The 24,516-nt window shown below is 40.7% G+C and overlaps 1 protein-coding gene across 2 annotated transcripts in view; it reads left to right on the top strand.

Moving 5' to 3' along the window:
• Positions 1–2,050: 2,050 nt before the first annotated feature.
• The window catches only part of Nexmif (neurite extension and migration factor), a 167,545-nt gene continuing 145,079 nt past the window's right edge, over positions 2,051–24,516 (top strand). The window contains exon 1 of one of the 2 annotated variants that reach the window (XM_040744296.1): positions 2,051–2,143. The gene's annotated coding sequence lies outside the window, so the exon portion shown is untranslated. The remainder of the gene's footprint in view (positions 2,144–24,516) is intronic. The other variant, XM_040744295.1, reaches the window with a different exon arrangement.

Raw genomic sequence — 24,516 nt, 5'->3', positions numbered from 1 at the left:
TGGATTCTTTGAGTACTGGGCCATTATTTGTGGCTGAGTTTCTGTGATTTAAAAGAAGGGAAGGAGCAAGAGTACTCCAAGCAGGTGGAATGGTAGACTTTAGCTAAGCCTCTCTGAAAACACATCCAGAATTGTATCTCCTAGGTGAGTCTTAAGATGTAAAAGCCTGTCCCAACCTCACACTGTCTGTGACACAAGGATGAAAGAGCCACGGACGTGAGCCTTTAACTTGACCCTAACCTCATTATCTTTTACTTTGCCGGGAAAAATATCTCCCCCACCCTATTCACACTGTCTGTGTCTGTGCTGGTCCTTGGGAGGAGTTAGGGAACAGGCTCTTTGAAGGGTTATAGAAGTTCCACATTCAGATTTCGAAGTCTGACCTTAGAAAATGAGGCTGAAGCAGTGGAAGCAGAGGGCTCTGAAACTGAGCTCTGCGTGACTGGGGAAGCTGGGTTGTGGCAATGACTTGCTGGAGCAAGTGCACACTAAGTAGCTAGCTTTATTCTCTGCTCCAGCGTCAACATTTAATCTTTCACCCTGATTTCTAGTGGCAACTACTGTGGCTCTCGGGCCCCAACCTTACACCCAGGGCTTCACAAATACTAGGTATGGCCGGTGGGTCGGCTTTCCAACCCCGTGCCGTTTTCTGTTGGGTTCCCAGAATGTCAGAAGGGAAATGACCACCTAAGGAATTTTCCAGTGACAGCAGTCGGATCCCAGTTCCTTCCCGGCCATATTCAGATTCCCCCTTTCTTTCCTTCATTTCCTAAAAAAAGTCATCATCGCTCTCCAATTCTCTGCCTTGTTCCAACCCTTTCAGCACAATCCACCTTCCGGGAGCTTGGGCCCTGAAGTTAAGGGTAGGTTGGATGGATAAATGCTTAATGCATAGAGCCATTCAGATATTCTTCCTGAAACTTCAGAGCGCCCCTCTCTGAATGCATAACTGCCCTCAAAGGCGTGGGAGAGTGGTGTCCGGCTGCGTGTCTGCCAGGGGAAGAACGAGCCAGTGGCGCGGTGGACTGGGCGGGCTGCGAGAATGTGAGTGGGGGGCGGGGTGGGGGTGGGGAAGGGGTGCGCGGGGAAGGGGTGCGCGCCCTTTATGACAGGTGGCCGCGCAGTGCGCGCTCCCGGACGTCTGACGGGACCACAAGGAGGGACAGACGGACAGGGTGGGAGGGGGGGCACATGAGGCAGGGACTGCAGCGAGGGTAAGGAGAGAGCGAGCTGGAAAGGGAGGGCTGTGGTGGGGAAGGAGGGTAGGGAGGGGAACGCGTCCAACAAGAACAGCCGTGTTGGAGGAAACAATGGCAGGGGCAATAGCGATGGTGGCAGCCGAGGCAGCCCCACTCTGGGCACCTTTTTGAATGGGCAGAGGCAGCTCTGGAAGCAGAGGGGAGTAGGCAGCGCCCGCAGAGGCTCTGAGCCAAGCAGCCCAGGGAGGAGAAGGGGGAGGAGGAGGAAGAGGAGGAGGAGAAAGGGGGAGGAGGAGGGGGCCGAGGCAGGGGGAGAACCCGGGAAGGAAAACCAGTAGCATCAGCAGCAGCAGCAGCCACCGCCGCCGCCGCCACCACATCAGTGGCAGTAGCGGCAGTGGCAGCATTTAGCAGTAGCGTTCCCAGCGCTAGCGGCAGTCGCAACAGCCCTCCGCCTCTCCCTGTCGCGGACGGCTGCAGCCACCGCGCAGAGCTGGTCCCAGGCACCTCGCGCGTAGCAGCCTGTGAGCGAGGTCGTCCCGGAGCGGGCGAGCGGGCGAGCGGGGGAGCGAGCGGCGCGCTGAAAGGACCGCTGAGCCAGGAGCCGGCGGCGGGCGGGCAGGCGGCCGTGGAGGCTGTGACTTCCCGCGCCCGAGCCCGACAGCTCTGACTCCATCTAGTGCGGCGGCGGCGGAACCTGAGAGAGCGAGCTGAGCGAGGCGCGTCCACCTGGCGGGCCCCGCGCATGGAGCTGAGGCAGACGCTGCGGCGACGGCGGCAGCAGTAAGCGGGAGCAGCGGCGGCGACGGCGGCTCGAACAGCTGCAGCGACGGCGACAGCGGCGGCGGCAGCAGCCCAGCCTTGACTGCGGCCGCCACAGCTCGGGACGTTGGCTGCCTGCCGGAGCTGCCAGCGACGTGCGCCTCGGGGAGGCGGCCTGCGAGGTGAGTGTGAGCGCTGCCATCCAGCCTGTCCTCTCCCCCACCCCCCGGGCCTTCTCGCTGGGCTCCCAGGCCGGCACCGGGAGGCGGCAGCTGGAGAGGGTGGGGGGTGCGTGGAACTGAGGGAGAGCCAAGCGACAAGACGAGGAAGGAAAGCCAGCAGGGAGGACGTGTGTGCATGTGTGTGTGCATGTGTGTGTGTGCGTGCGTGTCTGTGCATGTGTGTGTGTATATGTGTGTGTGGTGTGCGCGTGTGTGTGTGTGCGAATGGCATGCGTGCGGTGTCTGTGTTCGCCAGGGAGCGAGGCCGCGAGGGCGAGGGAGCCCGGCTCGACCCGCCGAACAAGCGAGCAAGCGAGCCAGCAAGCGCTGCAATCTAGGAAAGGCCTGTGTGCCGCCGCCGCCGCCGCCGGGGGAGGGGGAGGGGAAGAGAGCGGGTCGGAGCCACCGCTCGCCAGCTTGATCGCTCCCACGCCGCACGCCGCAGGGCAGCCGGAGCCAGCCGACTGCCACCTCCCTTGGGCTCCATGACCCTGGGGGAGCTCCGGCCGGGTGACCGGCCACGGCCGAGCCACGCTTCGGGGCGAGCGGGAAAGCCCAGGCGGCGACCTCGCCAGGCGTCCCGGCCGAAGGCACAGAGGTGCGAAGCCGAGCTGGCGCCGACGCCTCCCCCGCCCGGGGCTCCCGAGCGCTCCGGCCGTCCCTGGTCACCTCGGCCGCCAGTAGAGCACGGCGGCAGCGGCGAGAAGTTAGGGACCCAAGCGAGCTTCGGGCAGCATGGCACCTTTGCGGAAACTGGCCCGCTGCCCCTTCCCGCTCTCCCTCCTCGGCGGCGGGGCAGATGGACGCTTTGCTCCAGGGCTGGGGAGCTCCTGGCTGCCGCGCCTGCAGACACGCTGCTGCGCCTCGTCCCCGGCAGCCTCTGTCCTGGCAGCCCCGGTCCCCGGCAGCCTTGGTCCTCGGCAGTCGGCGGGCGGAGAGACCGTGGGGCGGCCACGCTCTGGAAAGTGTGCAGACCGCGCGATTCAGCCCAGGAATCCAGTGCTTTCAGCATGACTGCTCCTGCCTGACTCGTGAGGGACCGAACCACCCGCGCACGGCTTTTAGTCTTTTTGAAAGTTAAAAAAAAAATCAGTTGAGATCCTCTTTTCGATACCAGCACTCCACATTTCTGTCTACCTTCTGGTAGCATTTTGGAATGACCGAGTCTCATATTTGGCTTCTGGGCTTTGACTACTAACATGTTCAATTGTGGGCACAACAACACACTTAGGTGTGTAGCGTTTTCTAACGTTCCGTTTTCTAGACGCGTCTGAGAAGACACAATAGTGTGTGGGGTTGACAGGACTTTAAAAAAACCACTTTAGCGCTAGGATTTGAAAAACTGTTTTAGTTGGAGAAGCAGAGTGTGCTAACAGTTCCTGGAATAATTTGCTTGGTGAATAAAAGGTACTCCAATGGTTTTCTCTGAACTGCGAGAGACCATTTGGGGCTTGCGGAGTGAAACGCACATCTTTACACATGGGTAGCATGACCAAACATTTTATTTACAACAGTGACGTTCTCAAGGCAGAGGAGAATTTACACTTATTGAAAATATATTTTTAGAAAGAAACAAAAAAGCCCCAAGTAACTGTCATTTAACATATTAACTAGAAAACCGGCTAATCAAATAAAACTGGCTGAGTGTCTGAAACTCTATCCCAGTGAAATATGTGGCTGTGAATATAATTAGCCATCTGTCTAGTGAGCAATTTAAATTTGGGCTGGTACATTTTTATTACAGTCTCTAATTTCTGGAAGACTTGTACGTTTTACCCAGCACTAACAACAAAAGCGTATTTGCTTACTAGGTCAAAAATGTACTTGTGTGATGGTGGGATTTCCCTTCTATCTCCACCCTTATTTCTTATGTGGTTTCCACACTTCTTGACCAAGGAGGTCAAAATAAACCTCTTGTTTTTTGCAAGTAACATATCTACAATGAGGAAATTCAGAGCAGCTCTGGCAGCCAATGATTAGACATTTTTGTTTCTTGGAAATACTTTGCAAAATTTTACCTCCCACAGAACCTAGATAGATTGCATGCATTTGAGTTGAAAAGATATAATTTTTTGTGTTCAAATAGGGTAGGGTGATTTAACAAAATTTGTCAGATTTGAGATTTGATTTCATTTATTTATCTTTTTCTACTAGATTCTTTTTGTAGGTACCCCCCATTGGCTATTTTTACTATCTCCATATCCCACACACCCAACAGAAATAAGACCACAAAAATCATATCATTTTGTCCCCTTAGGTAGTTTTTACTTTACCAGTATCAGATCTGTATTTTTAACAATGTCAATAAACTGCTATTTGAAGACCTAGCATTCAAAATATCAAAACATAAAAGAACATTGTGCATATTTAAATTTTTCCTACAGTGTGATTTTAACTTGAAAGTAGTTACTTGAGAAAACTGAAAAGAGTTTGGGAGAAAAGATTAGATTTCACAGACTCCAACCAAATAGCTATTGTTAACATAATTAAAAAGAACCACAGATTGATTGTGCAGCAGGCCAGAGAAAGCCATTTAAAAGAAGATACTTCTAAAACAAATATTTGCCTAAATTACAGCTCTGATAAATGGGTAACAATTATATAAGCACATGGCAGAATTTGATATATGTCAAGTCTGTTAAATAAATCAGCCTGTTCAATGAATAAATCTTTGATGCATCAATGCTTTTTAACACACACATGCACACATGTAGGCACACACGTGCAAACCTGTAACAGCCCTGTTGCCAAAGTCAAACAACTACAGAACACTGCTGCTTTCTGTTTTACTCACTGTGTTTCTCCCGTCTTTTTCTTTCTTTGTTTTTTTTTTTAAATCTGATTACCTGTAAGCTACCCAGAGAGCACAGAGAACTAAAGATGTGTTGTCGATTCGCTTTGCTTGTGTTTACGGAGGTAGAAGAGAGAAAGAAAAAGCGATACGACTGGATTTAAAACACTCAAAGACAAGCTCTTGGAACTCTAACACAATCACTGTGGAGGTTCTAGTCTCACTGAAATGTTTGCTTAGGGAGGGACTATCTTAACCAAAGAAGCATATATTAAAGTTTCTCTTTTCCTAAATCCAGTACTAGAATTCTTTTCTTCTGCAAGCCCCTTCCTTTGTAGTAAGAGGAGATCCTAGTTGGCCTTTGACAGTTACATATAAACTTTTTTTGTTGGCACACATATGATTAAAACGTTCCTGCTGGCAGTAAGCAAAAGAAAGAGAAGGATCAGAGGAGTGATAGGGAAAGGGAAGCGTTCACCGAGAAGTAGGACATTTGAGGCCTAGTTGTTTTTCCCATCTTGGATTTCAGATTTAAACTTTAAATTTTATTCATTATTCCCTCTGAGAGTTGAGCCCCCTAGTTAATAGTTCCCCACCAGAGCACCTTTTCAAATCCAAGGTCACAAGGTTAGACACAAAGAACTTAGCTGGTTGTTCAGGACACTTATCCAGAGCCGTTTGAAATCAAAACAAAGAACCTTGGACAAGAGCACTTCTTCAGATTTCCTTTAAGTTTATACCCTCACTTCTATCCAGAAAACAGGTGTTTCCAGGCAGAGACCAAAATTCCTGTCTTATCAAACAATATTGACCTTACGCAGCAACAAACACATGACAACTTAGGGAGGGGGCAAGAGGAGAAACTGCCTTTTTAAGGCCTGCTCCAGGTAGAGGCAATGGCCTTTGGGCTCTCCCTCAGTGATCCACAGACTTTGGCTAAGGAATGTACCCTTTCTTCTCTTGTAAGTGATATGATCTAATGTCTTTCCTTTGCTTGTTCTCTAGCAAAAAAAAAAAAAAAAAAAAAAGGAGACCCAGCGTTTGTGCTGTTTCTGTTGTGTTCTATTCCTTACTTTTTCCCTTTTCCCATGCTGAAGAGGGAGCACAGGCCAGGCGCTCTACCACTGAGCTACGTTCTCAGCCATTGGTGGTTTTGTCTTTGTCTTGTGTTTTGAGACGGGGTCTCGTTTGTAGCCCAGGCTAGTTTTGGACTTATGATCCTCCTACCTCCTGCTTCTACCTCCTAAGTACTGTCATTACATACATGTGCTACAAAACCTGGATGAATAAATGAAACCAGCTATTATGCATACGTCCAGTTTTTTTCCTAAATGGCATGACCATAGATTATCTTATTTCTCCCCATACGATGACTTTGATTTAAGCAAGCAATATTGTACCATTTTCTCACATACCCCCAAATCGTATTAAAAATGTTAGCTTCATTCTCTCAATGCTTTTTTCAAGTGTCACACAAACTAGCCCAAGAAAAAAATTCTCCTGATGCTCATCTGGAAAGTGTTCAGAGGCTTGAGAACAAAATCTGTACACTGAACCTAAATGTTGTGGTAAATTTGACTCAACCTCCATCGAGAACAAGCATAAAGACAGATTGGTATAATCCCTCCCTCAAGAGGCAGAGGCAAGAAGATCCTGAGTTTGAGACCAACCTTGGAAAGTGAGTTCAAGGCAGTCTTGGGGTATGTCGTGCGAGCCAATCTTGTTTTAAAAAAGGAGGAATTGCATGAAGCCCTGTGTCAATCCTTAGCAACACCTAAACTGGACAACATTGTGGTGTAATGCCAGTTCAAGAAGACAAGGTAGGAAGACAAGAAATTTAAAGTCATGATCTGTAGATAGCAAATTTGAGGCCAGCCAGGATACATATGACTTTCTCACAGAAAGGGAGAGAGGGAGGAGGGAAAGAGTGGGATAGGGAGGAGTAAGAGAGGGAGGGAAGGGGAGAGAGAGGGGACTGGAGGAGGAGGAAGAAGATGACAAGAAAGAGATCCATTTCATTTGGATGAAGTTAAAGTATTTCCTCTATTTGGGATATCAGTGGTTAGCATATGTTGTGGCATACTTATTTCATTCATTAAAAATTATATGATTACTTGAATATAGGACACCTTTAAATTAAAAAAACTATATTTCCTAATTTGAGATGATAGTTAATTTGCAAAGCTTGGTAATAATGAGCTTCAGAGATACAATGGCTCCTTAATCTAGTTAATTCTACCTTTGTCAGTCAAGAGGTCTTTCTATAGAAGAGCCTCAGACAGATTGATGCTTTGTGAACAACAGAATTGGAATATTAAGTTCAAAGACATTACTACAAAATGGAATTCTGTGTTTGCACATGCACATGCACTCAAAGAGGTACCATCTACACACTGGAGAGTGCCTGTTCTTACTTTCATGAAAGCCTGATAAGAAGTAATAAGCTGGATATAGAGAGAAGTTAAGAGCACTGACCGTTTTTTCTAGAAGACCTGAGTTTGATTCCCAGCATCCCCATGGCAGTTCAGGTCCACTCTAATTCTAAGGCCTCCTAGTACACAGGCATGCATGCACACAGAACACCACACCCATGAAGTAAAAAGCTTTTTAAACATTTTTAAGAGATAACAAGCTTAAAGTTTATTCGGAAAGCCTCAGGATCAGAAAGTATGTTGATGAAGAAAAAATGTAGAAATAAGGGAAGTGTGAATAGGAGACAAGATGATCTCTTAAATTGTTTGCCTCCCATTCCTAAGTATCTGTGATTGGCTTTCATTTCTCTGGGGCTGGAGCGAATGAAACTGTCGTTCCCCAGTCTAAATATGACCTATCATGGAATAATATTGTAAGCAAGAAGGAAAAAGTGAAGCCAGGTAAAAGTGCTTTTTGTAAATATTTTCAAGCTCCTGTTACTTAGTTGAGCATTACCAGATCCATTGTTAAAATCAGTCTACTTTCCATACCTCAACTAATATCTAGAGCTTGAGAGATTAACCAAAACCAGGAAGAGTAGCAGGGTGATTACCTAAAAAGCAAAATTTACAAGTTAATGTTTGTTTCAGTCAATGTAGCAATAATTATCTTTTTTCTCTCCTCTGCAGTAACCTAAATTTTATGGTACTACTGAGTTTTTTCTTCTTGTTTATCCAATATTTGCCATGTTTTTCCTGGCACACATACTATTTATTAATCCATAAGTCAGTCTCAATGGCTTGTCTGAGCAGAACCTCACTTTCTTTTTAGCTATTAAGCAAATGAAGCACATTCAAAAGGTATGTTGCCTTACTAAGCAGAGGTGGAAAAAGGACCATCACCATTCAGCCTAGTGGTCCCTTACTGTAGCATGAACTGCTATGAAAATTTGAAGTATGTGCTCTTCAGAGAACTGAGCACACATACACACATACACACATACACAATATGCATTCATTTCAGTAAGTCCAATCATGCATCACAAGTTAAAAGCCTCTGCATGACCAGCCAGTGGAGGCAAAGGCAGGCAGATCTCTGTTCAAGACCAACCTGGTCTAGAGAGTGAGTTCCAGTACAGCCAGGGATACACAGAGAAACCATTTTTCCAAAAACAAACAAGCTAACAAACAAAAACAAACCTCTGAACTGCCACTACCTTTTACTCAGTTGTTACAGAAATCCTGATGCACGACTGTCATGGTCACAGTAGCTTGAAACAAAAGCCATGAAAAGGACTCTCAAAAACAATCAAACAAACATATTGTTAGTATACTCATGGTCTGTCACCCTCAGCTAATGTTTCAAATACTTTTCTGATTAACCTTCATAGGCATTTTAAATATGAAAAAGAGCCAGTTAATACTTGCTTGAATATTACTGTCCTTACGCTAAATAAATTTCCTCATTTGAACAAATCCTAGACTTGTTAACCGTAGGATTCTTAAAAATTCTTTTTTCATATACATGTATGTAAAAAAATAATTAATGAAAAAAGAAGCTGTAAATGTAAAAGGGCAAGGAGGGATATATGGGAGGGTTGGAGGGAGGAAAGGTTGGGGAGAAATGATAGAATTATATTATAATCTCAAAAAGAAAGGAAAAATATGGAAACAAAAATATGTGTTCAGCTCTCACCCCAACAACTTCCGTATTAATATATTATGTTCCATAAAAGCTCCATCATGTTCTTTTTCCCCTACCCTTTATCTCTTCTGTGATTTGCTGTCTATATATTTTACTTATTCAGGGGCTTAACAAAAATCGAAAACTATTCTTGGTACCAGTTTTTAGGTGTGGTGATGGGGTCAGAGAGGGAAATGACAGATATGTTCATGACACCCATGGGATCCATGGGCCTTTTCGAGTATTAGTCCTCCTGGAATGAGTAAAAAGATTTCATCTTGGAACTCTAATATCATATACTAAATGCGAATCTTTGTAGTGCTGCAAAAATAAACATATGCCACATCTATGCCTCGCAGTTGGAATGGTAATATGTAGAATCACTATTCATGACTAAATGTTTATGGCATTCTTGTGTTAGTGGTTTGGACTATATAAAGTATGAGGGTTAATAGAATCGAATGCTTCATGGGTCTATTAGTTATCATTTATAGTACAATTCATCAAATGTTTTTGAGCATCTATTATATGCTAAGCATTGGGATATTGGGACACAGAGAGAAAAAGGAAAAAATGAATTGTCCTGTCACAGGAAATTAGGTGATTGTGTCTTTTACCTACATTTTTACTAATTCAGTGCATTTTTCTATTGTTTCTGTATTCTATGTCTTTGGCAAATAAGTACAGTTATCTTAACATAGCAGAAAATTCCTCAGCAAATAGGTCTCAAACTGGACTAAGGCAAGATTTCCAGCTTCTATGACACAAATGTTTCTGTTTTTATACCCTCTTTGGTTTAATAAGTTCCATTTAATAGAGAGCAACGTGTTTCTTTTCCTTACAATTCTGGGGGAAGATGTTCTACCATTGATTTTATTTGTGATGTAGAATTGCAAATGGAATTCATCATTATACATTGATGATTACCAGAGAGCACAATCTATACATGTTGGTGTATTGCAGATGTGATTGTTTGTGAGTGGGAATTTATGGGAAGACCAGAGATGGACATTGAGTGTGTTCATCAATCATTCTCCACCTTGTTGCATTTTTTATTTTTTATTTCATATTACATTCCAACCACAGTTCTCCCCTCCCACCCCTCACCTTGTTGTGTTTTAAAATTAAATTTTAAAAACTTATAAATTGTATTTAAAATTAAGCTTGAAATTAAATTTATTCTTTGACAACTTCATATATATACATATATATATATATATATAATTTGTTCTGATTACGCTCATCCCCCATCCTCTGATATTAGCCCCCCATCCTTGCTAAGGCCTCTTTCCAAGTCCCTTTCCCACATTTATGCCTGTTTGTCCACCTTATTTTTTGAGACAGGTCTCTCACTGAACCTGGAGTTTGTCAGTTCACTAAATGGGCTTGCCAGCAACTCCCTGAGATCCTCGTGCCTCCTCTTCTCTCGAGCTGGGATTACTGTGCCTGATTTTTTTATGTGGATGCTGGAGATTGAACTCAGATCCTCATGATTATGCAGTAAGCACATTACCAACCGAATGCTCCAAAGCCCTAGGGTCCCAATTGTCTATCTTTGAGTGGGTTAGTTTTAACTGTTAGTGAATGTTTTGGTTTTCTACTGTGGCTACTATTTAAAAAATATTCCCAAAATTTAGTGGTTTAAAACAATATAAATTAGTGTTCAGTAGTTGTGGATGTCAGTAGTCTGAACTCTGTTTCACTAGGTATATAAAGAACTGTGTTCCTTTTGGAGACCATAGAAGGAAATTCTATTTCCATCTATTTTCTAGCTCCTAGATGCTACTTATATTTCATATTTTGTTGAAGACCGTCCATATTCAAAGCTTCCAGTGGGTGATTATGTCCCCACATCTCATCACTTCAATTTCGTTTATATTTGCATCTCTGAGTTTTACTCTTCTTCCTCTGTTTTCCCCCTACAAATACCACTATAATTGTATTGAGTTTCCCTGAATGGACAATCTCCCCAACTCAGAGGTTCTGATTTGCCACCTTAATTCTATCTAAAATCTTAATTACTTTTATATTATATAACCTAAAATATTCACAGGTTCTGGGAGTAAGGTGTGAATATTTTTGAAAAGCAATTGGTCTGCCAATCACAATTAGTTGATTTTTGTTTTTAATTTTTATTCTGCAATAATTGTTAGATTGACAGAAATTTAAAAGGACAAAGGGGCCTTATGTACCTCTCACCTAGTTCTGCCAATTGTTGTATCTTGCATAATCATAATGTAAGTTCAAAATCATAAATTTGGCTTTGAAATAGTGACTGTGTACAATTCCATACCATCATATCACATATGTATATTTGTATAACTACCAACACAATCAAGAAAATATATTATTCCATCACAAGAGATTTCTTATGTTTTACCCATTATAGTTTTTGTACTTTTACTCTATGCCATATTAAACTTCCATAATCACTATTCTGTTGCCCATATCTATAGTTTCTATATTCCAAGAATATTACATGAGTGGAGTCATAGAGTATATGATTTTTTCAGGTTTGCTCTTTTCGCATAGCATAATGCCCCGGCTCTACTGGAGTTTTGTTGTTGTTTGTGATGTTTGTTTAAGAAAGGATCCGACTTTGTAACCCTGGCTAGCCAGAACTCATTGTGTGGAACAGAATGGCCTCAAAATCAGAGATCTGCCTGCTTCTGCCTTCTGAATTCTGTAAGTGGGGAGAGGAGAAGGGGAGGTGAGTAGAGAGAACATGATGGATCAGGAAGATCGAGTTGTAGGGAGGATAGAGGAGAGCCAGGAAAGAGATACCTTGATATAGGAAGTCATTATGGAGTTAATGAGAAACCTGGCACTAGAGAAATTCCCAGGAATCCACAAGGATGACCCCAGGTAAGACTCCTAGCAATAGTGGAGAGGGTACCTTAAATGCCCTTCCCCTATAATCAGATTGATGACTACCTTAAATGTCATCCTAGACCCTTCATCCAGTAACTAATGGAAACAGAAACAGAGATCCACAGCTAAGCACTGGGCTGAATTCCTGGAGTTGTAGAGAGGGTGGACTGATAATATGAGCAAAGGGGTCAAGATATGTTGGGGAAACCCATAGAAACAGCTGACCTGAACAAGTAGGAGCCCACTGACTCCAGACTGCCAACTGGGCAACCTGCATAGGACCCAACCAGGCCGTTTGAATGTGGGTGTCAGTTGGGGGGCTTGGACAGTCTGTGGGACCCCTGGCAGTGGAGGCAGTATTTATCCCTAGTGCTTGAGCTGGCTTTTTGGAGCCCACTCCCCATGGAGGGATACTCTCTCAGCCTAGATACAGTGTGCTGGCCTCGGTCCTGCCCCAGATGATGTGACAGACTTTAATGATTCCCCATAGGAGGCCTCACCCTTTCTGAGGAGTGGATGGAGGGGTGGGATGGGGGAGATTGTGGGGGAAGAGGGAGGATTAGAAGGAGAGGGAACTGGGATTGGTATGTAAAATAAGATTGTTTTAAAAATAAAAAATATTTTAAAAGGCGGTGCATCACCAGGCCCAGCCATCCAATTTGTTTTGTATATAAATAGTTCATATTTTCTTGATATTCAACAGTTTTGTGTAGTATGACAATGACAGTTTAATTTTTCACCTGTTGAGAGACTTTGCTTGTCTATCAACAAATAAACAAAGCCTATCAACAAACAAAGCTGCTGTGGACATTAATGTATTGGTATTTGAGAGAACACAAATTTTCATTTTTCTGTGATATGATTATTGGTTTGTATGGTAAGTTTCTTAAACTAAAAATTAGTTTTGAATTTTTAAAAATAAACTATCCTAAGTTGGGTATTGTAGCACGTGCCTATCACTTCAACACTTGGGAGCCTCAAGTAGTAGGAGCTTGGGTTGGAGAACAACCTGGGTTATATAATTCAAGTTCAGTTTGGGCTACATAGGGATAAACTGGTTCCAAAAGAGAGGGCCAAGGGAAGGAGGGAGGGAAAGGAGCGAGAAGGGAGGAGGGGAGAGAGAGAGAGAGAGAGAGAGAGAGAGAGAGAGAGAGAGAGAGAGAGAGAGAGAGAGAGAGAGAGAGACAGTCTGTAACTTATTAGAGCCTACTAAGATTGACATGACATCTTGGCTACTTTAGTAAATTATAGAAACCTTGCTTTATCTCAACTTTCTTTACTCTTCCCTATTTATAACATAATGGTTTAAAATATTTCTTCTCTATGTATTTTTAACTACATTGGATAGTGTTATAATTTTTGCTTCAGCTATAAAACATAATTGAGGAAGGTTACCCTTTCTCTTTGTGTTGTTCTTTCTTCCTGATGTTCCAAGATCATGTCTTTTGCATGTCCCTTTCTGTTTACAGAACTTCCTTTAATAATTCCCTCAGTGCAGGTTTGCTAGCAAGAAATTCTAATTTTCTTCCATTTGAAAATTTCTTTATTGCTTTAATTCCCCAAAGCATATTTTCACTGGATCTGAGATTCAAGGTTGACAGTTCTTTTATGAACGTGCTTGAGAACTATGTCATCCCATTCTAGCTTCCATGGATTTTGATGAGAAATCTGCTGTCATTTGACTATTTTCCCTTGTAGATAAGGGTCCATATCTATCTTTACTGCTTTCAAGATTAAAAAAAAAGTTTGACCATGATGTGCCTTGACATGAACTTATTTGATTTTACCTACTTTGAAATATAGTTAGCTTCTGGAGCCTGTAGGTTTATATCTTTTGCAAATTTTAAGACTTTTAAAAATAGCCATTATTGCTGGAATTCCCTGACCCACCTCCTATCATTCTTGGCTTCCTCTGACTACCGGAAACTTTTTACTTTAGTCCTATAATTCCCAGAGTAGTCGAACCTTTTCCTCAACCTAGTCTTTCTTTCTCACTCAGACTGAATGGTACCCATCGTTCTATCAAGTCAACTGATTATTTTCTCAGTACTTTCTGTTTTACTATAGAGAAAATTTGTGCTATTGCATTTCTAAATACAATTTATTTTATTTATTATTATTTATTTCTAAAATTTCTACTGTTTTTCTATATATGCTCTATTTTTGTATTTTTTATCGTCTCTTTGTTCCAAAAGTACTTGTAAATGTTAATTGAACCATTTTTGTTACAGTAGTTTTAAAATCTTTGGTAATTCTATTTGTTTTTATTTTTTCTTTTGTTTTGTTTTCAATATATCCTAACCCTAACTGCGGTTTCCCCTCCCTTCTCTCCTCACAGGTAATTCTCATTTCTTAGTCACTTTGGTTTGAACATCGGTTTTCATTCAGTTTGAGATCTCATGTTTCTTAGTATCAGGGATGCTTTTCCTTGTTTTATTGTTTTGTTTTGGTTTTGAGGCAGAGTCTCACAATGTAATTCCAGGCTAGCTTGGAGCTCACTATAAAACTCAGACTGGCCCAGAACTCATGACAATCCTCTTGACTTGGCCTTATGAGTGCTGAGATTACTGAGCCACGTTGATTACTGAGCTTGACGAGTGATTTATTTTATTGTTTATGTTTCTTTTTATTTTACATGTATGCCTTGTGTATGTGCACCATGTGTATATCGGTTACCATGTAAGACAAGCAGCTTCCCTTTAACTCCAATGCCAGCTTTTTTAAGTTGTAAAATTGAAGCTTGCATGATGGTTAACAGATTCTGTTTTGAAGAACTGAATCTCAGAAATGCTCAAGTGAGTCTTTCAGAGGCACACTCTGCATCACTCTGACTCACAATGATGATTATAGGCCAGACCTTGATCTTTTCTTTTGGATTTCCCTATCATTGTTTTCTTTAATCAGGAGATAATGGGAAATCTTACTTCCAAATGCATGAAGCCTGTCTTTATCCATTGCATTTAATACTGTGTTCCACATGATTCCCTTCCCAACCTACTGCTTCTCAATTGTCAATAGAGTCTTTAAATTTCCCTTTGATGTTGCCCAGGATCTGTATGTTGTTTGATTGCAGCTATTTTCCTAGTGTATTGTGTGGCTGGAGCAAGGTCATTGCTGCCCTGAAAGAGTACAGCCTGGATCCAGTCCTTCAGGTACATCAGACAAGAGAGGCTTGAGCTCCTGTGTGTGAATGGGGTCTGAATGGGAAGAAACATTAAAAACGGCCATTATAATATAAGGTACAAAAGCAAAGGGAGTTTATAGCTGAGAGATGAGCCAAAATGAATGACAGAAGGAGCCAGGGCTAGGAATCAGGAGACAGTGAGTTAATAAAAAACAAATGGATTCACTGACTAACAAATACACAACAAAGAGGCCAAGATTATAGATATTTCTTCCAAGTTGATAAACTGACAAATTCCAAGATGATGTTTTTATGACTGTGGTATTAACTTGGAAGAGGAAATTAAGGGGATTAAGGGGGGAGAGTTGAAAAGCTTCTCTTCATTAGGTTCAACTTCCATAATAAGACAGTTGTTTTTGTTGTTGTTTTTTGGGTTTGTTTGTTTTTTCTTTTGGTTTTTTTTTTGAGACAGGGTTTCCCTGGTCTGTGCATGCGTGCACACACACACACATACACACACACACACGCACACACACACGTTCATATATGCATACACATACACATAAATATAAATAAAATAAATACTTTAAATTATTTAAAGAGTTCAAAGTCATCCTTGTCTCAAAAAAAAAGGCTGCGTGTGCTGATGCACACATTTATTTATTTATTTATCATTTATGTTTTGGTTTTTTGAGACAGGGTTTCTCTGTGTAACAGCCCTGGCTGTCCTGGAACTCACTCTGTAGAGACTGGCTGTCGCGTCAGCTGCGCGGCTTGTGTCCGAGAACGTGCTGAGGGTGTCGGGGATTGACAACACAGAGACTTGTTCAACGATGTAAAGAAAACTTTAAGCAGGCCCCAAAAAGGTTCAAGAAAACTTCCTAAGAAAGGCTCCCTCCAGAGAAGCTTGTGCTCTCTCCTCTACCCTGGCTGGTTCTGCTCTGACACCAAAAACTGATCTGGGCGTGTCAGAAGAGGCAGTTAGTCTTTGGACAAGGTCGAGGTCAGGGCGGTTTCCGTGGGCAGGCCTTTTCCAGGAACTTATTGCCCCCGGCATTGTATTGTTTTTAGTAAACATGTTTTTAGTAAACATTGCCTTACAGCTGCCTACTCCCAGGCCGAAGGGGAAGTGGGTCTCTGCTCAAGGTCTGGTGTCCCCACAACTGGCCTCAAACTCACAGAAATCTGCCTGCCTCTGCCTTCCAAGTGCTGTGATTAAAGGCATGCCTGGGCAGACAAATCTTCTAAAAATGTTATAAGCTAAATTACTGTGAGGGAATAAATTCAGAAAACCTTGTTTCCCATATGATTCCTGGAAACTAGTATGACTTTGGTTCAGAAAGGGATGACAAAAATTAATATCATTGTGGGTGTGTCACAGATACCACAAGAAGGTAAGTGCTTACAGGAGACATCCTCTGTTTGAAAAAATCTATTAAAAAGAGGAATTTAAAAATGATATTATAGTACAGGGTGAAAGGTGGAGCATCCAGGATCCCTAATCTTGAAAGATATGCATTTGTTCAGTTTTTGGCTTACAGACTGGAACACAAATGTGTTGAGTTACTTTGGGAACTTCGATACATCAAAGACCCTTGTCTTATCTCAGTGACTGTCTTTATTTTCATCTCTCTTGTTATTTTTCTCCTCTTTTCTAAGTTCTCTAGTTTTAAGGTTAAGTTCATTTGTCATTTATGAAAATAATCCTTGAAGGGTAGGAGTATAGCTCAGTAGTAGAATACAGTTAAGGTTCTGGATTTGATCCTAGCACTGGAAAAAAGAAAATCCATTAACATGTCACAAATACTAAAGTGTATAGGAAAAATCCGCCTTTCTTTTAAATTCATGTATGATTTTTGTTTTGAATAATCAAAAGTATTGCTAAATCACCAAGAATAAGTAATATGACAAACATTCCTGGATATATCCTTAACTTTAGCATTTTGAATATAGTTTTGCTTTCGACTTTTATCAGAAAGAGAAAATGAAACATACCAGGCAAGTTAAGTTCTGTCCCCAAGCCCAATCTTATTTCCAACAACAAGCCCTAAGATAAATTTGGTGTGTATTTTCTACTTTGTTTCTATACCTTAGCACATGTAGTTGTTGCCATAATCAATGTATAGAACTGTTCAGTGTTTTTAAACTTCATGTAAGCAAGATTCTTAAGTATCTGCCATTCTCTGTTGTTTTCCTGTTCAACAACTAATTTGAGGATTTATTACTTTTTTATATTCTTCATTTCTTCCCTGTATCTTAGAGTTAATGATACATTTATATTATTTTCATTATAAAAATACACAAATCATGTTATACAAAATTTTGAAAATTCAACCAGTTGATGTCTCTTAAGATCAAAGAGCATAATGTCCCACTATAAATTTCAACTAGTGAAGATTCTAGGCAGCTCAGTTGACTCAAGTGGGTCTTGCAATAGAATACTGAACGGCAAAATTAGAAGGGTTTTGAGGGATACCTCCTTGCCAGTGCCTTAACGCATTTGTGAAGGAATAAACAGAAGCCAAGAGAACTAAAAAGAACTTAACAAGAGCATACATCCAATATTATACTTGAGCCCCCTGGCTCCCTGTCTTGTATTGAAACCTTTCCAAAACAAACAAAAAGATAGAAAAAGAAACCTAAAACTTCAATTTTAAATATAAAATGTTTCATTCTGATAAAATATGGGGAATACATATGCATAGAAAAATGAAATCAAAGACTGCCTATATTTTAATATTTTGATACTTTTGTTCCTTTTCCTATACAGTTTCTAAGTTTCTCTAATTGTTAATTTTTTCCTATACGGGAATAGGTTATACTTATTAGTTAATATGTTTCCTAAATGGAATAGATTTTCAATGATTTATAATGTCAGAATGCATTTTTCAGAAAGGCTTTTGTGCACTGAAATCTTCAACAAAATTTTTGGGGCATATATATACTACTTAGCTATTGCAATGGTATAAATAGTACCTATACAATAGTGCTTACCTGTACTGTAGAAAAGGAAAAAAGGACCAAAGATATATTCACCATGAAATTTATTCTTGTTCTTTGCACAGCTCTGGTTATTAAAACTTTTTAAAATTGTAATTTATTTGTATGTATATTTAAAATTTTTATGTTTATTTATTTGTGTGTGTTAATGTTTGCTTGCATCTATGAATGTGCACCACATGTGTCTAGTATCCTCAGGAATGAGAAGAGGTTGTCTGATCCCCTGGAACTGGAACTATAGATGATTGGGAGCCACTACATGTGTGGTAAATATATATACTTATAAATATATAATATACATACACATATAAAATTCACGTGTAAGTATGTGTGTCTACATGTTAGTATTATCAGGCTAAAGCCAGTGCCTGCAAGGGCCAGAAGAGAGTGTCATATTTCCTGGTACTGGAGTTACAGGCAATTGTGATCTGCCTGATGTGGGAGCTAGAAATTTAATTCTGGTCCTCTGCAATGGACAGAGACCATTATAGAAAACTGCAATCAGGCCGGGCGGTGGTGGCGCACACCTTTAATCCCAGCACTCGGGAGGCAGAGGCAGGCGGATCTCTGTGAGTTCGAGGCTGGGCTGGACTGACAGCCTCCAAAACAACACAGAGAAACCTTGTCTCGTAAAAACCAAAAAAAAAAGAAAACTACAATCAGTCAAAAATGCAGAGTGCAATAGATCATGGGTTGTCTAGTCCCAGCGGATACAGCTACAACACAACTCCTGTACCTAAGGCTCAGGGAACATTGCAGATAATGGGGCCAGAAAGATTATAAAAGCTGGAGGACCAGGCAAACTCTGTGAGACTATGTTGCCTAGAAATGACAGAGAAGGGGCACCCATGATACATCAACAATACCAGTACCTAAGCAAGATCTGAATAAAGACAATGCCAATAGACATGCTATCATGGAAGGGGTAAATCTCATGGGTCCCTGCCCATAGACAAAGAACTGTAGATAACTAAGGATTACAGAGAGGGGAAAACTTAGTCATCCCCAAGGATGAGTCCTCTAGTAGGTCACCAAATAACAAGTAGTCAGCCCTGAAATCATATGGATACAAAGGACAGAAAGTGGACTCAGGATATATGGAGAGAGAGACAAAGAGAGAGGTCATGAATTTGAGAGACAGCAAGGTGGTATAGGGAGGAATTGGAGTGAGGGAAGGGAGGAAATTATGTAATTCTATTCTTAATCCATCAAGACATCACTCCAGCACCCAGATTTTGTTCTTTAAAAGTTAATAACAACAAACCCGTAATTCTTGACGAATTTATTTGGCACAATTAGATAGGCTTCTGGAGTGCTTGATGTCTGACCACTGAACACCATAGTAAATCCTTACACCTCTAAGAAAAGCACCTTGGAGCACAAAAGGAGTTACTTCTAGAGCTGCTTGTTCCATGAAAGCTTACCTTGGGGAATTAATAATAGTAGTTTATTGTGGTCTATGAAGTGGGGTGGGATTCTTAATTTTTTCACTGCTGGAGTACAAAAAGTATGAAAGTCATTAAAATGTCTTCATGACTAACTAAGGGAAGAGAGGCATATGTCCAATGACTTGTATACGTACATATACACACAATTAAAATTGTTCACAATTTTGTTTTCATCATTTAATTGTAAGACATGTAAAGTACATCCAGCTTTCAGGACTTGTTGGATGAAATGAGGGTGATAGGTTATTTTGTTCATTTTGTGGGTGGGAGTGGGGGTTCGTGTGCACATGTGTGCATATGGAAGCCCAAAGTTTACATCATGTGTCTTCCTCAACCCTGTTCCACCTTGTATATTGAGGTAGGGTCTCTCGCTGAATCCAGAGCTTGCTTTTTAGGCTAGTTTAGGTCATCTGTTAACTCCAGGGATTACCTATCTCCACCTTCTGTGTACTAGGATTACAGAAAAGCCACCATGCTCTCACCTGCTGGGATTATACACAGGCCACCATGCCCACTTGACTCTTACATGAGTTCTGAAAAATCCAATTGTTATGAAGCCGTCTCCCCAGGACTGGTGATAGATATTTGTTTTAGGCAGTTCATCATATTGAGACAAAAAGCACAGAGGCTAAACAAATTGAGTATCACACAGCAAAATGTGTGATGCTGAGGTAAAAATAAAATAAGTGGGGCTGGAACGATAGCTCAGTGGTTGAGTATTTGCTGCTCTTGCAGAGAATTGGAGATGACTTACATCTATCTGTAACTCCAGCTCTAGGAGATCTGATGCCCTCTTCTTTCCACCATGTGCACAAACCCCCACTCAGGCAAACACATATACAAGTAGATTTAAAATAAAATGAAAGTGCCATTATCCTTGATATCTTAATTTTTTACATTTCTATTTGTTTTCTGTATATCTGTCTATATGTCATGTGTTATATGTATATGAGGCACAATATGCTACAATAACTTTTGGGAATTAGTTTGCTCCTTCCAAGCACTTTACCCAATAAAAAATTGTGTCAGTTTTTTATCCCAGATCTTGGGTCTTGTGAAGCTGAATCTTAGCCTACTGAAAGTTGTCGATAGTTTTGCATTAATCAATTTAATTTGGTGCTGTTTTGCTCTTGCTGGATTTATATTGGCCAAATGTCAAGGCACAGTAGTTGTTATGAAGCATTGCCAATTTCTATTTTTCAGTTTTCATCTACAGCCTTTTGTGCAGGTCTGGAAAGTCACTAGAGTTGTGCTAGGTGCTAGTTACATTTTGACTCCAAATTTGTCCAAGGATAGTGTGTGTTTGTAAGGAGATGTTATTCATCTACTACTATGAATCACCGAGGAATCCATGATTAGGAACATTCCAGTATTATTTTATTTTTAATAATTTATTTTATTATTTATTCTTCTCTCATACATTGCATCCACATTCCAGTTTTAAAACAGAATAAACAAACTCCTCTATAAAGACCCATCATTCCCATAAAAAGATTTTTCATTGAAATATACTTATTTCTAAAACCACATAGCTACAGCCACCTATTTTTTCAAGTATATAAAACTATGTTTTTTATTTTCTTTTTTTTTAATTTTACTTTATTTTCCAGTTTAAATTTAGATAAGAAACAAGGTTGCTTCACAAGTCTGTTCCAGGTCCCTCTCCCTTTCCTTCCCCTCCTCCTGTGCCCTCCCCCCAACCCCCCCCATTATCCCCTCATTCCCCCAGGGAGGGTGAGGCCCTCCATGAGGGTGTCCATAGTCTGTCATTTCATATAGGGCAGGGCCTAGACCCTTCCCCAAGAGTTCAGGGTGAGAGTGCACCTCACATTGTTCTATGGGAGTCCAAAGTCCGTGTGTATACTTGGGATGGGTACTGATCTGCTGCCCAAGGCTCAATAGATTCCCTAGGCCTCCTCACTGACACCCAGATTCAGGGGGTCTTGATCAGTCCCATGCTGGATTCCCAGGCTGATGCCTGGGATTCAAGAGTTAACCTTTGTCTGGTCAGCTGTTTCTGGGGTTAAACCAGCCCAGTCTTAATCTCTTTGATCATCAGTCCTCCCTCTCTGTTACTGGCTTTCTTGAGTTCAGCTCAGTACTTAACCAAGGGAGTCTGCCTCTTCTTCGATCAGCCACTAAATGAAGTTTCTGTTTCCCAGACTCTCTGGCCAAAGGATTGTAGGCTGGCACTCCCCAGATCTATGTCTAAAATCCATATATGAGAGAGTACATGCCATGTTTCTCTTTTTGTGACTGGGTTACCTCACTCAGGATGGTTTCTTCTAGTGTCATCCATTTGCCTGCGAATCTCATGATTCCATTATTTTTTTCTGCTGAATAGTACTCCATTGTGTAGATGTACCACATTTTCTCTATCCACTCTTCGGTTGAGGGACATCTAGGTTGCTTCCAAGTTCTGGCTATTACAAATAAAGCTGCTATGAACATAGTGGAACAGACATCTTTGTTGTATGAATGACAGCCACCTATTTTTGACAAAGATTTCAAAAATATACATCAGAAAAAAGACAAATGATGCTGAGAAAATATGTTATCCACATGTGAAAGAATGAAGCTAAATACATCTCTCTTATCCTGCACAAAAAATCAATTCAAAATGTATAAAAGACCTTAATATAAGGTCTTTGAAGTGTTTGAAGATGACCTGTTTGTCTAAAATATTTCTCTGTTTGACCTTGAAAACATACCTAATATGACTAAAAGTTCAATTGTAATAGGTGACTAATTATTAACTTGCATTTCCTTTTTATCCTAAGTAGTTGGTAACAATAACTTTCAAGAACTAGAAATTTGCATTACATTGTTAAATGAGCTATATAGGTATAATACCTTGAACAAGATTAGAAACGTATATACAGAATGTTTTGTTAAAAATTAATCTCAAATTTATATTGATATATAAAATTTGTATACAATATACAAAAATCCAATCCAATGTAAAATATTTAAAACTAGTAGTTGCTTTTTAAAAGTAGATTTAATAATCTATCTTTTTATCTAATATCTATATCCTCCATTTTATCTTTTTAGAGTAGATTAAATAATCCCCTTTATCCTGTCATATTTGTATCCCTCTTTTTTCTTTCCAAAACAAGAAACCTGAATCTAATCTCCTTTGTTTAGCTTTTTTCCTGACCATTACCAAAGCAACTTGTAACCTAAATGATGACAAATATCCATAACCCATTGAATGACCAAAATCTACCCACCCCACCTCTTGGGAATGTGGGCATTGTGTTCTTAAATTTACTTCCTGCTCTCTGTGGATGATGACATCTTTAGTGGATTCTGAAAAGAAAAAAATGGGTTAATTGTCAAGCCCTGGGAGAGATAGCCATATAATTTGTTGTCCAGTCTCTGCATAATGGGAAAGTGCAAGGCTTGTCTCAAATCCTGGCTAGAATTGTCTGTGAGGCTGGATCATATCAGCTAGTCACCTTGAAATTGTTCTGAGCAGTTTATAATCCAAAGCCAATCTTTAATTAGTGTTTTTCATCTTAGTGGTATTGTCATAGTCCTGGTGGAATTGTCATTTTGGGATCCCATCATCGTTTTGGAGACTTCAGAGATAACATTAGGTCAGATGATTCCTTTTCTTGGTAATTTTTTCTGGGTAGTTCTTCCTTCTTCTTTGGATGTTTATTTGTCCAAAGGTCTTTATATTCTTCAAGATGGTTGTATTTATTTTCCTGAAAGGACAAAACAAAACCCTCCCCAACCCTAACTTTGGGGAATTTCCCTTTTGACAAGTAATATCTGATCAAACGAAAATCATTTGTTAGTTTTATAAATTAGTTTAGATTGAGTGGTCACACTGTTTAATCTTTATCAATTTTGATTTTTGGTTGCTCCTGAATTTTGTGTTCCCTCTTCTATAGTTGTTCTGCATCCAGAGCAGTATTTTTTTTAACAATAGGCATTAGGTTCTTTAATTGTACTGGGAAGGAGTTTCCATGATGACAGTAAATAATTGAACCGAATTTGACATGGGGGCCTGAGAGAGGCCCCTCAAGAAGTTTCCCTGATAGCAAAGGGTTACCTTGAATGTCCCTTATTGATCTACATTCATTAGTCCAATGCTTGTCTTTGCCACTCCTTCTGCATAATTTAGAAGGGTGGGGCATTGTGTTTGGATTATGCTTATAAAAAACATTGTGTCTAGGAACACCCTGTGTACAATTCCTCCATAGGTGCTGATCTTGACTTTAAAGGTCTAATTATCCTTTTGCACTGAGAATAAGAATTTTCAAGAGCCACAGATTCAATTATTATTTGTCTAGCTTCTGAATTTGGTCATTCTACATACTGCCAATGTCAATCTTTGTTAGAAATCAGTGAAGGTTTTTTGGGGGGCTCTATATGACTTTAGTAAATGATTCAATCTTCTTTCCTACGTTTTCAATTCTGTCTCAAGCATTCAAAGATGCTGTATGGCATAAAGGCAGGGTGTGGCTATCATATAAAGACTGACTTTATATATTAGCAGAATTTCCACTTCCAAGAAATTGATCTTGGGAGATTTCCACACCTCAGTCTCTATTCCATTGTTCAATGGTCTTAGCCTCTTCTTTCCACTAGGTCCTCCATTGTAATTGTAAACCAGGCTCCAAGACTGCTGTAACCAAGTCTTTCCAGTCTTGAGGGATAATTCTGTTTACAAGTTGACTACAACTTTAATATCTGCTTCACAAATAGTGAATGCATGCTGTATGAGACTATCACTTCCTTGAATCTCTTTAAATCTATCATTGCCACAGGAGTCAAATCAGCTCTTACAAAGGCTGTTCCTCTCTAACTTTATAATGTAATTCTGAAATTGGTTCTCCTTTAAGTTCCTCTGTCTGGATTTGAATATCTCTGTGATCTGTTTTATTAAGTTTTTCTAAGGCCTATATCTTGGCACTCATATCAAACAACTTTTTAAGAGACAAACCAAGAGTTATCAAAATGACAACAAGTATAATCAAAATGATAATTAACA

The sequence above is a fragment of the Mesocricetus auratus genome, unplaced genomic scaffold (assembly GCF_017639785.1).
Source record: "Mesocricetus auratus isolate SY011 unplaced genomic scaffold, BCM_Maur_2.0 Super-Scaffold_100003, whole genome shotgun sequence".
NCBI lineage: Eukaryota > Metazoa > Chordata > Mammalia > Rodentia > Cricetidae > Mesocricetus > Mesocricetus auratus.
Note: the sequence above shows the minus strand (reverse complement) of the source record. Positions and strands in the feature narration are given on the sequence as shown.